We start from the raw sequence: 5,992 nt of genomic DNA, 5'->3' as shown, positions 1-5,992 counted from the left end.
ATGACAGTATTGGAGAGAGGAGAGAGAAGAGAGTTTGTTAAATACTTGAAGGAGGATTCAAGTCCATCAAAACTGACTTAAAGGCAATGTGGAAACTTCTGTTTTCAAGCTGTATAGCTAATAGTGGTATGGTGCCTGCCAACCCAAAGACAAATGAAACCCTGACACGCTCCTTTAGCAAAAGATGGATCTACAGCTGCTGTCCCAGAGTTTCCACCATGTAAGTCACATCTGTAGTTTCTGGCATTTCCAGAGTTCATAAACCATGTGTTTGTCAGTTAGTAATTTTTTTTTTCTTTCCATTGAGGCCATTTACTCTGATATTCAGCTCGGCATGAAACCTCACAAATGACAGAGGGAACTATCCTGAGTATTTAACTTACTAACTGATATTTATTGTCACCTTCATGCTCGGGACACCTAAGGGAACAAGATGGGAAAGGTCTCTGACTCTGCTGAATTTGCTGCCCAACAGAAAAAAAAAGATGTTATAAGAGGAGTGAGTGGGGAGTGGGGATTCAGGAGACCTGAATTCAGGTCCTGGCCTCCATTCCAAGTAACCTGGGTTTTAGCTCTTGTGTCTTGGATTGGAAAGGATAATCTCTTTAGTGATTGATTCCTTCCCTAGTGTGACTGTTTTCCTGGTCAAGTAGCTTTCCACACAGCTTTGCATTTGCCCCCACATCCAGTTTGAGGATGGGTACTTTATTTATGAGCTGGAGATCTCATGTCACCATCCAGACATACTCAGCTTGTGATTTTCAGTAACAGAGACCTGAAGCAGCCTCCCAAACGGGTGTATTTATGATATGATTTTGGGAGGAGGCAAGGTTACTTCCGAGAAGCAACTCACACGGTCTTTAATATCTGAGTTTCTATCTCCAAATGGTTATTGATTGGAACAAGTATCTTTCTAACTGCTGCTGATTTTTTGAGGGGCAAAGACACAAAAGCCTGACATTCAGAAAAATGAAATTGCTTAAAATAGGTGAGACCCACAGGCTACAGCTTGCAAGAACTTACAAGGAGTCAAAAATAAAACAGGCTATAGTTTCAAATAGAAGAGAAAAATATTAAACAAGAGGGAAAATAACAGAAAACCCCCACCATTGGGACTGTGCAGTTCATTCATAGCTTCCTGAAATATATCACCTTCAATCAGTCATTTTTGACTTTGGAAATTGGAGATCATGAACATGTTTTAATAGAATAATAGGTAAAATAACTTTTTTAAAAAGTTATATTTATTTATGCATACAAGAACTGAGCTGTAGGCTAGAAGTGAGGGAATGAGAGGATTCACCAGAGACAGAGTGGGGAGCAGAACAGGTGGACCTACTGAAGTACACTGCTGAGGGTAGCAGCAGGTGAGACAGGAGAGCTCTGCCTTGCCATATGTGGGTAGGCTCCCTGGCCAGGGATCCAACTCGGTGTCTGGCCATAGCTTGATAGCCTGCGCCACCAAGGAGGCTCTAGAATCACTTTATTTGATATAATTAATTTGTATTCTTTTCCCTATCAGCCTTGCTCACAAAATTACCCACATGGAGATTCATCCGTTGCTGCCTTTCTTCCTCTTTTCAAAGGCAGACATGCACTTCCAGACCCCAGAACCCTCCTACCTTTTAGGCAATGAACTTTGTTCCCATTGGCCCCTGAAGGGCCACATCCATCACTCCTTTCCTTTATTCTTTCATCTCTACTCTATACTGGCTAAAGGCAGACATGCCAGAATGTCTACTGTTTTATACCAACCAACCAGTCAATGAACAAACACTCATGGTCCCTTACTGTCCTTCCCCTTTTCTGACCAATCCACCAACCCTATGCTCCATGAACATGTCAGGATCACGACTGTAATTGTTCTCTTTATTCTCTCCTTCCTTGACTCCCTTCCTTGTATTCCCACTCTGATTCTCAGTCTTCATGACCTTTTCTTTCCCTTTTCTTTTACTTAAAAATGCTACTTTCTTGTCTTGAAATCTGTGCTTGTCTTTGACAATCACATCCATATCCATGATTTTAATTATGACTTGTGTGCTGCTAATACTTGACTGAGAGGCATATAAACCTGCAGGAAGGGACTGCAGAAATAATAAATACCACCTGAAGAACTCTCTCAGGGGCTCCAGAGTCCCTGAAGACTTTATGACATATTCATTACCTCAGATACCCCAACACGTTGCCCTGCAGACACTTAGCATACCATGGCCCAAGCTGAACAACCTGTGTCTTCCACCTGTATTTACTCTGGATCAGGCCCTCACCAATCTAGAGCTGCATAAATCCAGTTAACCTGGAAAACTGCTTGTCCTCTCTAAAATCTGATATTCAGGGCCTGCTCACCTTTCCCCAACTCTGAGTGTTTATTTGATAGGAGTTGACTTTAAAAAGGAAGATGAGGGCCCTCCCTGGTGGCACAGCGGGTTAAAGCACAGCACTAAGAAGCTTAAGCCGATTCTGCATGAGTTCGATCTCTGCCTGCCCCGGAGGAGATACACATGGCGTGGCAGACCTCTCCTGACCGGCGCGCCCGCTGCTCCCCTTAGCAGTGTGCTTCGTTGATCTGCCTGTTCTGCTCCCCACTCTGTCTCTGGTGAATCCTCTCACCCTCTGCATCTCTGGCCTGTACCACAGTTCTGTATGAATAAAAAAATTTTTTTAAAAAGGGAAGGTGATGTACCTGCCTCTTAAGAAGGCTCACCCTTCCTGCATTCTGGCACTCCTCAAACCATTCTGTAGTTACGGCATTGTGTGATTTTCTAAAAGGCCAACTTGATGGTCTCATCCATCTGCTTGAACTCTTTTGGAAGTTAATTCAGTGAGAGTCCAAGGCCTTCATGATTAAGTCCCAGCTAGGCTTTCTGGCTTCCTTTCCCCTATCTCCTTGAATGGCCATTACCCTCCAATCTGATTGCAATTGGTAGGTCACCAGAGTTTGCCTGACTGACCCTCCCTTCTATGCTTTCATAATCCCTAATTTCTTTTCTAGAACCACTACCATGTCCCAATTCACCCAGTCAAGAGGTAATTGCCCAATAAGGTTCAAAGAATGTTTTCTCAGGAAACCTTTCTTATGTTCACTGCCATCCCCTAATCATATGGTTATCTATGCAACATGATATTTTATTTGTGTGATTAGTTTGCTTTTATATGCCTTTTATATTTTATTTTATTTTTTAAAAGGATTTATTTATTTATGATTGCAGAACTGGGGTACATGTCAGAGGTGTGGGGGCGGTGAGGGGATTTACCAGAGAGAGTGGGGAGCAGAACAGGCAGATCAGCAAAGTACACTGCTGAGGGGAGCAACAGGGGAGACTGGAGAGGTCTGCTGCACCATGTGGGTCACCTCAGGCCAGGGATGTAACTCGTGCTTCTCAGTGCTGAGCTTTAACCATTGCCACCAGGGAGGGCCCACCTTTTATATTTTAATGTGCCTGCCCCTAGGCACATAATAGCTATTCAATAAATTGTTATTGAATGAGTGAGTGGTGGCCAGATGGCTGCCTGCAGCATTAGGCTGATATCCCGTGAGCTCTGTCAACTCTAATGGGAAGCACACTGCTTTTCCACTTGCATAAGTTCCAGCATAAGTTCCAGGCACATGCATCCTAGACATGTGCTAACTACTGAATGAATCACTATAACCATGGAGCTGCAAGGCTCTTTCTGTCCAGGTGTGAATTTGTGTCCCTTCTTAGAGCAGTGATGTGTCAGTTCCATGCATATATATAAACCGGAAGGAGATGGGAAGCACATCAAAGGAAAAAAACATGTTGATTACCAGAAGCCAGAGCTTAGGGTGCTGGGCAGGTAGAAATGATACATGCTCATCATATGTGTGTGTACAAGTTAGGGGTGGGGAGAGCTGCAGTCATAGTGTGTGCACCTGGCTGGATGGGGTGGAGTCGAGCTAGACAGTCTGAAGCCTCAGCTCTCATTATTTCTGTATGTTTCTAGTCCATTTGAGATGCTATAATAGAATACTGTAGAGGGGCTGGCTGAAATATAAGCAATAGAAATTTATTTCTCACAGCTCCGGAGGTTAGAAGGTCCAAGGTCAAGGAGTTGGCAGAATGGGCATCTGGTGGGTGCCCTCTTCCTGGTTCAGAGGTGGTCGCCTCACTGTATACTCACAAGGCAGAAAGGCCAGGAGAGCTCTCTGTAGATTCTTTTATAAGGACACTAATCCTATTTATGCCTATTTAGGAAGTCTCCACCCTCATGACTTAATTACTCCCAAAGGCCCACCTCCACACCCATCACATTGGGGACTAGGTTTCAACATATGAAATTTGGGAGCAGAGAATGCAGATATTCAGTCTACAGGAATTTCTTTTAGCATTCAATTTTCCAGCCACACTAACAAAACCCACTGTTGATGACACATGACAGCCCCCCCCTTTACTGTGAGCCCCTATACTAGCTGTTGAAAAATTTTCCATCTTGTCTTCTTTTCCCTCCCTTCAGCTTAACGTACACTCCTCAGGTCCCAGTGAGGCATCTTTGTGCTGGGAAGCCTCATCTTCCAGTGCTTATTATTGGACTTGCCTGTGTCTTCATCAAACAGTGAAGGATCAACACTACTTTGTTTGCTTAGTGTGGCTTGCCCTTAAAACCTAAAATAATGCATATAGTAGTCCCTCAGTAAGTTCACAATGAAAGATGGCAGCTTCTCAGTTATTTCTTGGTTATTAAATAGGAGTAGGAGCTGTGTGGGCTTCTTCCTCATAGTACTGGAGCTTAGCAGCCTTACTAGGGAAGCTTTGGAGAGTCTCCTCATATTAGAGAAAATACTTTTTTTTTTTTAAAGATTTATTTATTTATTAGTACCGAACTGGGGTACAGGTCAGAGATGCAGAGGGTGAGAGGATTCACCAGAGACAGAGTGGGGTGCTGAACAGGCAGATCCACAAAGTACATTGCTGAGGGGAGCAGCGGGCGGGTCAGGAGAGGTCTGCCACGCCATGTGGTCACCTCCGGGACAAGCGGGAATCGAACTCATGCGGAAGTGGCTTTAGCTTCTTAGTGCTGTGCTTTAATCTGCTGCACCACCAGGGAGGGCCCAGAGAAAATACTTTTAATGCAACGAGTAATGAATTCACACTTGTATAAAACTTATTTGATTGCTTGAATGACATTTTTTCCCCATTCTCTCAGGAGTGAGGCTCTATAACCCAGTGAGATTCATTTGGTGTGAATGTTCATTTAATGAAAGCCATTTGGATCAGCATTAGGACATGATGTCATGGACATGGAAACTTTGCATCCTCAGTGAAAAAGGAGCTATTCCTAGGAACCTCATACAGAAACTACATCAACAAAGCCACGTCAGGAAGGCAATACGTATTTACTCAGCAAGCAGAAAGTTGAAAACATTTGCTGATGAGGTGCTCCCAGAAAATAATGAACTTTGGCTATTTCCCTGTGATGTCTGCAGACAACTATACTTAGAAAAGAAACTTCTCCAGCTTCTTGTCATGCCTTTCAATGTCCTCTAGAAATGAAAGTTTGAAGTTTGGCTTTGGCATCCTAAGTGACTCCTATGAAAATTGCCCTGATGTGCTAAATTCAGCACTGGAACAGCACTCCTGGGGATCTTTGCTATATCTGCAGTCAGTTACTCCACACTGAGAGAACAGGGATCTGAGTGCCCCTACAATATGTATATGCGCTCACGCTGTGCACACACATGGGCTATTTCTGTATATGGAACCGAGGGAAGAGAAGTAAAGCAAAGGGGTGTGTACCTTTACTGGCTGGCAAATGGGACAAGGAGAAAATACAGAATTTAATCTTTGCGTTCTTATTTTTATGAATTTATATTTATATGTAAACCCTATATATATATATGAGGGTGAATGAATCTATTTACATTGACTGATAGATTTGAAGATGGTAATCATTTTTATGCACGTGGATTGTGTTTATAAATAACCGCATTTTTTTTGCATTAAATATATCACATGGCTATTATTATTCAGTATGC

The sequence above is a fragment of the Condylura cristata genome, unplaced genomic scaffold (assembly GCF_000260355.1).
Source record: "Condylura cristata isolate star-nosed mole 26May11 unplaced genomic scaffold, ConCri1.0 scaffold00024, whole genome shotgun sequence".
NCBI classification, from domain to species: domain Eukaryota; kingdom Metazoa; phylum Chordata; class Mammalia; order Eulipotyphla; family Talpidae; genus Condylura; species Condylura cristata.
Note: the sequence above shows the minus strand (reverse complement) of the source record.